General features: G+C 36.8%; 1 protein-coding gene and 1 long non-coding RNA gene across 4 annotated transcripts in view; one reads left to right on the forward strand and one right to left on the reverse strand.

Annotated features, from left to right (window-relative positions):
• Positions 1-14,008, forward strand: part of LOC115212942 (protein-tyrosine sulfotransferase 1) — a 570,511-nt gene that overhangs the window by 427,711 nt on the left and 128,792 nt on the right. The window contains exons 1-2 of one of the 3 annotated variants that reach the window (XM_036504171.1): positions 7,899-7,910; positions 8,508-8,512. The exons of the other annotated variants lie outside the window; for them this stretch is intronic. The gene's annotated coding sequence lies outside the window, so the exon portion shown is untranslated. Of the gene's footprint in view, positions 1-7,898; positions 7,911-8,507; positions 8,513-14,008 lie in introns of those variants that run through there. 3 annotated transcript variants of the gene reach the window in all.
• LOC118764001 overlaps positions 1-14,008 on the reverse strand; it is a 33,379-nt gene that overhangs the window by 10,165 nt on the left and 9,206 nt on the right. The window lies entirely within an intron of this gene.

A 14,008-nucleotide genomic window follows, 5' to 3' on the forward strand; every position in this document is an offset into this window, starting at 1 on the left:
CTGTGTTGTAAGTAGCTTGCTTACCAACCACATGGTTCCGGGTTCAGTCCCACTGCGTGGCACCTTGGGCAAATGTCTTCTACTATAGCTTCGAGCCGACCAAAGCCTTGTGAGTGGATCTGACCTGTTCCCTAAAACTTTTTTGTAAAGAATGAGAACATAGGTGCAGGAGTGGCAGTGTGGCAAGTTATAGGCGCAGGAGCAGCTGTGTTGTAAGTAGCTTGCTTACCAACCACATGGTTCCGGGTTCAGTCCCACTGCATGGCACCTTGGGCAAATGTCTTCTACTATAGCTTCGAGCCGACCAAAGCCTTGTGAGTGGATCTGACCTGTTCCCTAAAACTTCAGTGTTTTTTTCTACTTTCTTTAAAAAACATAAACATCATTTAACATCTGTTTTCCATACTGGCATGGATTGGATGGTTTGACAAGAGTTGGCCAGCAGGGAAACAGTCCATACTCCAGTTGTCTGTTATGGCGTGGTTTCTACAGCTGGATACCTTTCCTATGATGCTTTTTACATACTGGATGCCTTTTACATACCTATTTCTTTACTACCCAGAAGGGGCTAAACACAGAGGGGACAAGCAAGGACAGACAAACGGATTAAGTCGATTATATCGACCCCAGTGCGTAACTGGTACTTGAATTATTGACCCCGAAAGGACGAAAGGCAAAGTCGACCTTGGCGGAATTTGAACTCAGAATGTAACAGCAGACGAAATACCACTAAGCATTTCGCCCGGCGTGCTAACGTGTCTGCCAGCTCGCCGCCTTTTACATACTACCAGCATGAGTACATTTATGCAGCACCAGCACAGGTGTGTTTATGCAGTACCATCACGAGTGCATTTACACAGAACTGGCATGAGTGCATTGTAGATGGCACTGGCACCTGCAAAAGACATGCTTGTAGGTATGAATGACCACAATTTTACTTCGTTTGATGTGTCTTCTCAAGTACAGCAAATCACCACAGCTCCCAGTCCCTTGTCATTTCCTCAGTGAGGCCCAGCATCTGAAGATCTCTTCTCACTACTTCATCCACCGTCTTCCTGGGTCTACCCCATCCACAGGTTCCCTCCTCAATTAGAGATCAACACCTCTTTAAGCAGCTCTTTTATTCTTTTACTTGTTTCAGTCATTTGACTGTGGACATGCTGGAGTACCGCCTTTAGTCAAGCAAATTGACACCAGGACTTATTCTTTGTAAGCCTAGTACTTACTCTATTGGTCCCTTTTGCCAAACCGCTAAGTTACGGGGACGCAAACACACCGGCGTCGGTTGTCAAGCAATGTTGGGGGGACAAACACTCACACACACATATATATATATATACATATATACAACAGGCTTCTTTCAGTTTCCGTCTACCAAATCCACTCACAAGGCTTTGGTCGGCTCGAAGCTATAGTAGAAGACAGTTGTCTAAGGTGCCACGCAGTGGGACTGAACCCAGAACCATGTGGTTAGTAAGCAAGCTACTTACCACAGAGCCGCTCTTGTACCTATAACTTGCCACACTGCCACTCCTGCACCTATGTTCTCATTCTTTACAAAAAATAGATAACATTCCAGTTTCATCTAATTTTACAGGTTACTTCTGTAAATCTCAAAAATTTTTCTGAACCCCCACCACTACCACCACCACATAGAAACTATCAACTCTGTGGACCATGGCACTCAGGTTGGTAAACATTTCTCGAGCTACTGTAATATAACTGAAATTGAAAAATTTCTTGTCATATGCTGATACTTCTGTAATGGAACAGGTTATTTTCTAATCTCGGTGCTCTTTCTCACTTAATTTTAGTCTGCTGGCTTCACTTTCAAACACTTACCTTGACACCTTAACTTGTAAAGCTAGTTGATATTTTCACCTTTACAAATATTTAGAAGCTTCTAGCAAAAGCTGTATTCATTAACTCTTCATTATCTTATTGACTCTAAGCTACTTTTATTTAATTGCTTTTTATCTTGTTCAAACATTTCACTCATCTCTTCCTCTCTCTGTTTCTTACTCTTCTTTTTCTACTCTCCCATTTCCCCCCCCCTACATTAATTACTCTCTGTCAGGCTCTCCTATGTTTCTTTGTTTCTTTCATCCTTCTTTTCATCTTCCTTATTTCTATCTACACTTCTCTCTCCCTCTCTCTCTCCCACTCTCTGTATCAGTGTATTATTATTATCATCATTTTAGTGTCCAATTTTTCCATGTTTCTGATGGGTGAAACAGAATTCTTGGAGACAGAGTTTCTATGACCAGATGTCCTTCTTGTCATCAATGCTCACCTATTTCCAAGCTAGGTAATATTACCTAATGGTTGGACATATTTTCAGAGAAGACTGCAAACAAATAACACAGCTTACACAAGCCATGCTCCTTTGCAACTACTACACTAGGTCAATTCAAGGACACACAAGCATACACACAATATATATATATAAGAGATAATGGTGTCATTGAGACCATGCTGAATAAATGCTATAGACAGACCATAGTTAAGTTTCAGATTCGGTAATATTGCGAATAAAGGGTTCAACGTTGGTTCTATGTCAGCGTTTGTATATATGAATTTTTTGCATAATGAGATAAAAAAATCGAGGCTGTATAGATATTAGAGCATTTATAGATAGAAGGTCTTACAGCTGTTTCTAGGATATTAATTAATAATATCCCTTCATTGGAGACAGTGTGAAAAGAAAAATTTTTCCTCTCACACCACCTCCAAGGAAGGGATATTTTTAATTAATATCCTAGAAACAGCTGTAAGACCTATCTATACAGCCTTGGTTTTTTTTATCTCATTATGCAAAAAATTCTTACATATATATATATGCGCACACAACAGGCTCGTATACATGTATACGCACACACACACACAGACTATAAGCTTCTTTCAATTTCCATCAACCAACAAAGCTTCTAGAAGACACTTGTCAAATGTACCATGCAGTGGTACTAAACATAATTGTGTGGCTTTATAATTTTATATATTAAGGTAAAGGGTAACGACCCCCTTCAGTCATGAAAGGCCATGGAATTGCACTTAGGAAGTTCCCCTCCAAGGCACAAGTCTTAGCGAGGTTGTTTATGGAAGACTAGCATACCACAAGCACCACCCTCCATGCCACCGATGTTCTCCAAGGGAAAGGCAAAGAGCGACACAGTTTGGCATGACTGACATTGCAACTCATTTCTGCAGTTGAATGAACTGGAGCAACATGAAAATAAACAGTCTTGCTCAAGAACATGACACACAACTCAGTCTGGGAATCGAATTTACTACCTTATGACTGTAAGACAGGCACCTTGACACACACACACAAGTAAAGGCACTCTTTGGACATGAATGACCATAGCATTACACCTAGGAAGTTCCACTCTGAGGCACAAGTTCAGGTACGGTTGTTTATAGAAGACCAGCAGTCATCCATACATACCATCCCCCACCATTCACACATACACACACACACACACACCACTGGTGTTATCCAAAGGAAAGGCAAAGCCCTGACACCACTGATGTCACAACTCATTTCTACAGCTGAGTGAATTGGACCAATGTCAAAATAAAGCGTCTTGCTCAAGAACACAACACACCACACAACCCTGTTCAGGAATCGAACTCACTACCTCATGATTATGAGCTGGACACTCTAACCACTAAGTCATTGCACCTTCGTTTTGTACACACACAACAGGCTTCTTTCAATTTCTGTCAACTAATAAAGCTTTTAGTTGGTCTAAAACAAGAGTAGCAGACACTTGCCCAAGGTGCCATTCAGTAGTACTGTACCTGATTCTGCATGTTTATTGTCTTTATGTTTGTGTGTGTGTGTGTTTGTGTGTGTGTGTGTGTGTATGTGTATGTATATATATATATATATATATATATATATACATTTATATGTATGTATTAGGCGGCGAGCTGGCAGAAACGTTGGCACGCCGGACAAAATGCGTAGCCGTATTTCGTCTGCTGTTACGTTCTGAGTTCAAATTCCGCCGAGGTTGACTTTGCCTTTCATCCTTTCAGGGTCGATAAATTAAGTACCAGTTACACACTGGGGTCGATAGAATCGACTTAATCCGTTTGTCTGTCCTTGTTTGTCCCCTCTGTGTTTAGCCCCTTGTGGGTAGTAAAGAAATATATATATATGTATGTATATGAAATGGCTTAGTGAAACCAGTGAGAAGCATAGATATGTGTCTGGATGTAATTTTTGCATTAATCAATGTTTGGTTTGCATTTTCTTTTTTTTTTTTTTTTTTTTTTTATTTCATCTCCTGTGAAACTTCATTCATGTATCCGACATCACATACTTCTTTTGTCAACATAGTTCTTTGTGTCTCTCCTCACCTACAACTCATCCCTCTCGTTTCGCCTCCCTCTTTTCTTCCTCTTCTCATTCTCTTCTGTTCCATCTTTATTTTTCTTTCTTGTGACATCAGCTATTTTTTTATTTCTCTCAGTACATACACTCATACATGTACATATATGTTACATATATATGCATATATATATACACATTATGTGTGTGTGTGTACATATCTATATAGCCATGTGTATGCATGTATATATTTTTCTTTATGTACATGTATATATAATTGTGTACACTCTTATGCATACACACCCACACATATACATACACACACACACACACACATATATACACACACATACACATATATACACACACACATACATATATATATATATATATATTTAAACACACACATGTATATATATATGTATATATGTATGTATATATATATATAAACACACACATATGTATATATATATATATATATATATATAAACACACACATGTATATATATATATATAAACACACACATAGGTATATATTTTAATATGTATATATATATATATATATATATATATATTTAAACACACACATGTATATATATATATATTTATATATATACATATATGTAAACACATACACACATATATATGTATGTATATATATTCTAACTTATAACGCTTTATTCTGCAAGATTTATCTTGCCATTTAACTATATGCATACACTGCCACACTATCCTGCTAATTACAATAGACAGTATCATACAAAATATACTGGCATCAAAGAATTGATGCTGAAGAGCTATCATCATCAGTATCACTACCACCACCACCACCATCATTACATTAAATGTCTTCTGTTATACACTCGCCTTACCCTGTTACTTCACAAACTAAAATAAGAGTGCAGGCTATATAGTTTCTTTTTTTTTTTTTCCTCCTAATTCCTTTCATATCACCATTCTATTACTCCCACTTCTACCTTCCATGCAACTCCTCTTTTCCATTTATCCCCATCTATTCTTGTTCTTTTATTCTCTTAAGTCAGAATACCCTTAATTTTTGTGTTCCTCATTCATCAGTTTATATTTTCAGTGTTACATTCTCCATAACTAGTCGTATCTCTCATCGTTGTTCCGTCTCTTTTTACTTGTCTTCTGCTCTTTATTCTCTTTTCATTTATTGAATGATCAGTTGTACACACACACACACACACACACACACACACACACACACACACACATATATTTTCACACAAATACACATATATACACACATAAGCTCATGTATATGCACAAACATATATGCGCATGTGTGCGTACATATATATATATATATATGTGTGTGTGTGGTGTGTATATATATATATTATATATATATATAAACACACATATGTATATATTTATATATATACATATATGTAAACACATACACACACATATATATGTATGTATATATATTCTAACTTATAACGCTTTATTCTGCAAGATTTATCTTGCCATTTAACTATAATGCATACACTGCCACACTATCCTGCTAATTACAATAGACAGTATCATACAAAATATACTGGCATCAAAGAATTGATGCTGAAGAGCTATCATCATCAGTATCACTACCACCACCACCACCATCATTACATTAAATGTCTTCTGTTATACACTCGCCTTACCCTGTTACTTCACAAACTAAAATAAGAGTGCAGGCTATATAGTTTCTTTTTTTTTTTTTCCTCCTAATTCCTTTCATATCACCATTCTATTACTCCCACTTCTACCTTCCATGCAACTCCTCTTTTCCATTTATCCCCATCTATTCTTGTTCTTTTATTCTCTTAAGTCAGAATACCCTTAATTTTTGTGTTCCTCATTCATCAGTTTATATTTTCAGTGTTACATTCTCCATAACTAGTCGTATCTCTCATCGTTGTTCCGTCTCTTTTTACTTGTCTTCTGCTCTTTATTCTCTTTTCATTTATTGAATGATCAGTTGTACACACACACACACACACACACACACACACACACACACACACATATATTTTCACACAAATACACATATATACACACATAAGCTCATGTATATGCACAAACATATATGCGCATGTGTGCGTACATATATATATATATATGTGTGTGTGTGTGTGTATATATATATATATATTTATATATGTGTGTGTGTGGTGTGTGTGTGTGTGTGTGTGTGTATATATATGTGTATATATATATGTGTGTGTGTGTGTATATATATATGTGTGTGTGTGTGTGTATATATATATATGTGTGTGTATATATATATACGTGTGTGTGTGTATATATATATATATGTGTGTGTGTATATATATATGTGTGTGTGTGTGTGTATATATATATGTGTGTGTGTGTATATATATATATGTGTGTGTGTATATATATATATATGTGTGTGTGTGTGTATATATATGTATATGTGTGTATGTATGTATGCATGTATCTATGAATGTATACACATATCTATTTATATATAGCCACACAAATACACACACATTCACACAAGCACTCATGTGTGCATGTGTAAAATAAAGATGGGCCAAGAGAAATAGATCATAGCACCCAGTGGCATGTATTTTAAACAAAAGAAGAAAAAGAGGGAAAAAAAAAACAAAACAAAAATCAGTTATATGAAAAAAAACCAGGCAACATGTATTCTTGATTTATTGAAATTATCTCTTCTTTCAAACAAGGTTGTATAATCATTTGATGATAGTCAGGACCAACCACAAATGTGAAGGGAGAGATAGTCTCAGGAATCGAGAATTTCTCCAAAACTAGCATGCCTTTAACGAAAACAGAAAAGAAAAACAAGAAAGTAGCTGTGTCATTAGCTCAGTAGGTGTTATCAGCATAGCAATTACTCTATTTTATCAACGGTAGCCATCTATTTATCGTACCTAATGCCCTACCTAATGTCAACTTGTTTACCAAGAACAATGTGTGCATATGCATGCATGCATGTGTGCATATGCATGCATGCATACACACGTACTCATTTACATACAACAGGCTTCTCTGCATGTGTCTTTCAATCAATTTTTCTTCATAGGGTATTGGTCATGCAGAAGCTATAGTAACAAAAAAAAAAAAAAAAACACTTGCTCAAGGTTTCCACACATTGGGATTGAACCTGAAACTTAATGACTGATAAGCAAACTTTGCATTCACACCAACATTTGTCAAGCAATGGTGGGTGGGACAGACCCACACACATAAATATACACACACACACACACACACACACACACACACACACACACACCACACACACACACACACACATATATATATATGATGAGCTTCTTTCAGTTTCTGCCTACCATATCTGCTCACAAGGCTTTGTGGTTAGCCTGCGGCTATAGTAGAAGACACTTGCCCAAGGTGCCATGCAGTTGGAATGCACCCAGAACCATGTGGTTGGGAAGCAAGCTTCTTACCACACAGCCATGCCTGCACGTGTATATATATATATATATATATATACACACACACACACACACACTTACTTACTCACTTGCTCACTCAAGCATGGCTCTGTGATTTAGAAGTCTACATCCCAACCTCATGGATCTAAGTTCACACCCAGTGTGGCACATTGTCTTCTAACATATATATATGTTTGCGTTTATGTGTATGTATTTTATATATATATATATACATATATACGTGCGTGTCTTAATGTGCACACACACACTCAGGCATAAGTACACTCTAGCATTATCTGTCTATATATAGTTTCCCCTCTCAAATTTACACTCTTTGACCTTTTATCACTTCTTCCGCTTTTCTGTTTTATTGTACCTTTCTTTCCTTTATTCTACTGTCAGGGAACTGATCTGTCATTGGGATTTAAAATTAATGACAGTGATAAAGTTAATAAATGTCAGCCACATATTCCAATACCATATTGCATCGTTTCTCACCAACAGAACCTCCTAGTCTGGATGCTATTGTCACTCAATACCACATATTATCATCATCTCGTAAGTTTATTTATCATTGACAGTTTCATGGGTACTACTGGACTTGATGTAGTAAATCAAGAACTAGTATATCATCATCATCAACAAATCATCCTTTAACATCCATTTTCCATGGGCTGGGTGGTTTGACTAGAGTTGGCAAGCTGGAGAGCTGCACCAAGTTCCAGTCAGTTTTGACTTGGTTTCTAAGACTGCATGTCCTTCTTAATGCATATATTTATAAATACATATACAGATGTATGGTAAGAAGCTTGCTTCCCAATCATATGGTCCCAGGCAAGTCTTTTCTACTATAGCTTCAAGCCAACCAAAGCCTTGTGAGTGGATTTGGTAGATGGAAGCTGAAAGAAACCTGTTTTATATATATATATTCCTTTGGAATGAGAACATGCTGTCTTCGAAACATGTGTCGAGAGTAAAGGAATTTTGTTAACATCTTCGTTCGACTCCATTCTTTCATTGATTCATATACAACACACAAATTTCTGCACATGAACCCGGAGTTTCTACCCTTGACAGGTTGCTTCAACCGTGTTTTCTGATGTGAATTTGCTACCCAGGTTTCGGTTAAACGAATTTTCCATGCTGACGATAAACATAGGATAATTCATTCACCTACTTAAATATATATATATATATATATATTATATATGTGTGTGTGTTTGTCCCCACTTCACCATTGCTTGATAACCGTTGTGGGTGTGTTTATGTCCCCATAACTTAGTGGTTTTGGTAAAAGAGATTGATAGAATAAGTACTAGGTTTACAAAGAATAAGTCCTGGGGACGATTTGTTCCACTGAAAGGTGGTGCTCCAGCATGGCCACAGTCAAATGACTGAAACAAGTAAAAGAATAAAAGAATATATATCTATATCTGCTTGTGTATATATGTATACATACATACATATATATACACACACTTACCTCAGAGGCATGGCTCTGTGGTTTAGAAGTCTACATCCCAACCTCATGGTTCTAGGTTCAAACTCACTGTGTGATACACTGGTGAGCATCTACTATAGCCCTGGGTCAACCAAAGCCATTTGAGTGGATTTGATAGATGAAAGCTGAAAGAATTCCATTATATATGCTGCCAAGCACACATGAACTCTTTCTCCATTCTAAATTCTAAACTATCTACCTTCTTAGCAACTTACATACACAACCTCAAATCCCAAAATGTTCCCCATACCCTATCCTGGTCCATCATGAAGTTCCCCCATACAACAAAGACCTTTGTAAATTGTGTTTAAATATCTCTGTAACCATTCTTCACAACTTAATAGATTCTCAGCTGTAATACTGTCTTGTAAACACAGGTTCTACTCATCACATGCCCATTTCATTAAAGCTATGTAATCTCAATAACTATGATTATCCTTTAATTATGATTAACCTTCAGGTACAACTAGGAATACCTAGCAACTCACCCCTCCACTAATACGACCCTTCCTACTAAATTATTCCTTCTCATGATTACTTTTGCAAATTCCTCTTGCCCACCACATCTCACATCCTCTCCATTTCCACAAGTGGTGTTCTTTCCCCATTCTCTCATTTCTCCTCTTCAACAAAAATCATTTAAACCTACCCCACTCAATTAGCTACCAAACTATCAATTTCTCCCTCCCTCTCTTCATCTCTCCCTATTCAGTTTCATACACCTCTCCATACCTCTATACTCCCCCTCCATTACCAACCCATCTTCATTAAGGTACTAACTACTGCTACTTTGACCACCAACTCATCCCCCACTTTGGTCACCTCCCTCTATCTTCTCTCATATCTTTCTACATACCTTAGTAATCTCCCTCCACTGCCAAATTAGATACTATCCTTCCCTCAAATAATTGCCATCCACTCCACCTCCAATACTTTTATAGTTATTAACCCTAAACTTTGACTCCTATACACAAACCCAGCAACAACTGGCCACCCTTAAATTACTATCTATCCTACCCTTCCCACTCATCTCCCAACTCTCCACCTCTACTATCACTTCCCTTAATACCCTCATTATTAAACCCCCTCCTTCTTCATGAATTAGCTCTCTTATATCCTCTCGCCATTCCCTGCCTTAACACTCCATAGCCCCACCGACCCTCTACTCCCTCCCTCTGATATGGCGAGCTTCCCACATTTAGTCATTCCATCTTTGAGCCTCTCTGCATTAAGATCTGAAATGTAAGACCTTTTCTACCCTGATGATGGAGGCTCATCTTATCCAATGTTGATTGCTTCCATTACAGCCACATATTGTGATGAATTACATCTATCAACATTATGATGGATCTCCAAGTTCCCTGAAACAGCTGTTGGGCTTATAACACCTTTCTTCCCCCTATGTTGTTTATACTCTGCCTAAGTTGGATCTATTACTATCAATATCTATATATTTATATATAAATGTTCATTGTCTGAAAGCCTCCACTTTTTGCTTCCTCTTGTTTTGCATGTATACATATGTATATATATTTTATATTTGATGCTCAAATGCATCTAATCTGTTTATCCACATAATTGCCTATGTATGTATGTGTGTGTGTGTGTCTGTCTGTCTGTCTATGTGAGGATCTGTATGTTTGTGTCTTCTTGTCTTGATATCATGTAATAGTCGTAAAACGATTATCATGTCATTAATTTCTGTGACAGGTAGGGTGTCTGGTCCTTGAAAAATCTACCTCAAATAAACTCTATCCAACCCATGCAAGCATAGAAAAGTGGGTATTAAAAATGATGATATATATATATATATACATACATGCACACGCACGCACACACACACGCACATATATATATATATATATATACACACATACATATATATATACACACATACATGCATATGTATATACACACACACATATATATACACACACACACATATATATAAATATACACATATATGTACATATATATGTATGTATATATATATATATATATATATATATATATATATACCAGAGTAAACACATAAATGTGATACAAGGTGGAAAAAAGAGTACTCAAATACCAGGGGTAGAGTAATATGCATTATTTAAAAGCAGCAGAAATTCAGCAAAAGCTGTTACTCGGAGTTTCACGTTCCCATTCGTCAGACAGTTTTGTTTTAAATAAATTATATATATATATATATATATATATATATATAAAAAATGTATATCAACCAATAAAGGTGGTCTCTATGTGGTGACTTGATCTGCTAAAATAACAGCCAAAACTTTCTTTTCACAAAATGAAAGGACGTACTGCATAATGCAGTCTTACATATATTTAGATACAATTTCTTTAGTCATAGGCCTGCACCATTGGAGTTGACCTGGGGCTAAACAACAACAACAGCAATAACAGCTGCTCTGTTATCTACTGCTATTTTATAAAGCGACTTATCTTAATCTCAAGAAGATATAAAACCTAATACTGAGGATTACTGGTGACTACTGCTGTGAAGAACAAGGAAGATGAGGAGTGGCGATGTCAAGGAAATCATTGAAAATATACACAATGCTATTTTGTTTATTGAACAACAAAATAATTATGAGGAAATAAATGCTTTACTAAAACTGATTACTATCAATGTTGCTGAAATATATGTAACCTAACCATAGAACAATAAATATATGTTTACAGTTGTGTGTTTGGGTGTATCAGTGTATAGATTGTGTATTGTAAGATTCAAGTTATTAACAGGGGAAACGGTTTCGAGTTTCTTCATGTTATTGTATTTTTATCTCCTTTTATATTCTGCTTGTGCTATATGCCAGTTCTTTGTTTAAATTTTCATCACCATCATCGCTTTAACATTCACTTCTCCATTCTTTCGGCAAGTCAGGTGATGTTTTGTTGAGGCAGGTTTTCTGCAGTTGGATGCTTTTTTTTTTTTTTTTTTTTTTTGCCAGCCCTGAACTGTTTCCAAGTAAGGTAGTATTTTGCCCATAGCCAGACATGAAGACATGTTTGGCTATGGGCAAAATATATATATACTTATATATATATGCATATATATATATATATGTATATATATATATATACACACACACATATATATAATATATATATATGTATATATATACATATATATATATGTATATACATATATATGTATATACATATACATATATACATATATACACATATATATATATATATATATATACATATATATATACATATGTATATGTATACATTTATATATATATATGTATATGTATATATATATGTATATATGTATATATATATGTATATGTATACATTTATATATATATATATACATGAATAAGATCTGTTATATAATACTTGTTTAGAATTATCATGTAATATGACAGAGCCACAAGTACACACACACACACATATATACATATATATATATATAAGTATACATGCACACATGTATTTTAATACTTCATTTAGAATTATATACATACATATATGTATCTCCTCCTCCCACCCTAAACATACCAAGCTTTCCATCCCCTATTCCCAATTCCTCCGTCTACGCAGGCTCTGTAGTGACAATCATGACTTTGAGACTCAGTCTCAACTCATGTCTTGCCATTTCATCCTATGTGAGTATCCCCGCACCACTATCCACACTGCCCTTGTTAGAGCATGTTCCATGGACCGTGCATCTGCTCTCTTCCCCCAAACCCGCCCTGCGATCTCCCACTTCCCTTTTCCCTTCACCTATCACCCCACCACCCTACCTCTCCAACGCACCATTCTCTGAGCTTTCCAGTGTCTCCAGTCCGATCCCTCCACTTCACACATCTTCCCTCCCCTCCTTCAAACGAGCCCACAACCTACGAGACCTCTTGGTCCACAGCTTCCCCAACACAACCTCCCTCATTCCCATGCTGCCACACTTCCCCTTACTTCTCCAACACCACCCTCCTCACCGGAACCCATCATCGACCCTATCACATCACCGACTCCTTCACCTGCACTTCTACCAATATCATTTATTGCATCTCCAGCTCTCTCTGCCATTCTTTGTACATCGGACAAACAGGACGCTGCTTGGCTGACCAGTCCGCGGAACACCTCCGAGACATCGCTGTCTCACACCATTTCTGCTCTACCGGTCACTCTTTGCAACGCCTGTCCATGTTCGGATTGTCTTTGCACAGGGGCCATCCAGACTCCCATTTGCGTCATGAAAAGGGATTAATCTTCTCTCTTCACTCCTTTGCGCCACATGGATTCAACTCTCCTCCCCTCTTCATCTAACCTCCTCCCTTTGCCTATCTCCCCCTCTCTCCTACTTCCTCCCACCCACCTCTCCTCTCTTGGAGACATTTGCCCAAGGTGCTACACAATTGGGCTGAACCTGAAACTGTGTGATTAGAAAACAAACTTCTTGAGCTCTCAGCCATGCACCTCAGTGTAATTACGTATTCAGAGTTCAATCCTAGGTTATCCACAAATGAATTTTATTTTATTATCAGACTTATAGATTTGTATGACTATTTTCAGAAACCAATTAACTATTAAATAGTTTCTCAAAATAGCCTAAATAAATTAGATAAGTTGTTGTCTCTTGTTCATTCTTAAGCAGGTGTGGAAACCCACACTTGTTATTACAGGGGGTTACTTACAGGTGCATAAGAACCTACAGGCATCTTTGTAATCACAGGATTTGGGATTTGGTCTACTGTGTGTCAT

The sequence above is a fragment of the Octopus sinensis genome, linkage group LG6, assembly GCF_006345805.1.
Source record: "Octopus sinensis linkage group LG6, ASM634580v1, whole genome shotgun sequence".
In the NCBI taxonomy this organism is placed as follows: domain Eukaryota; kingdom Metazoa; phylum Mollusca; class Cephalopoda; order Octopoda; family Octopodidae; genus Octopus; species Octopus sinensis.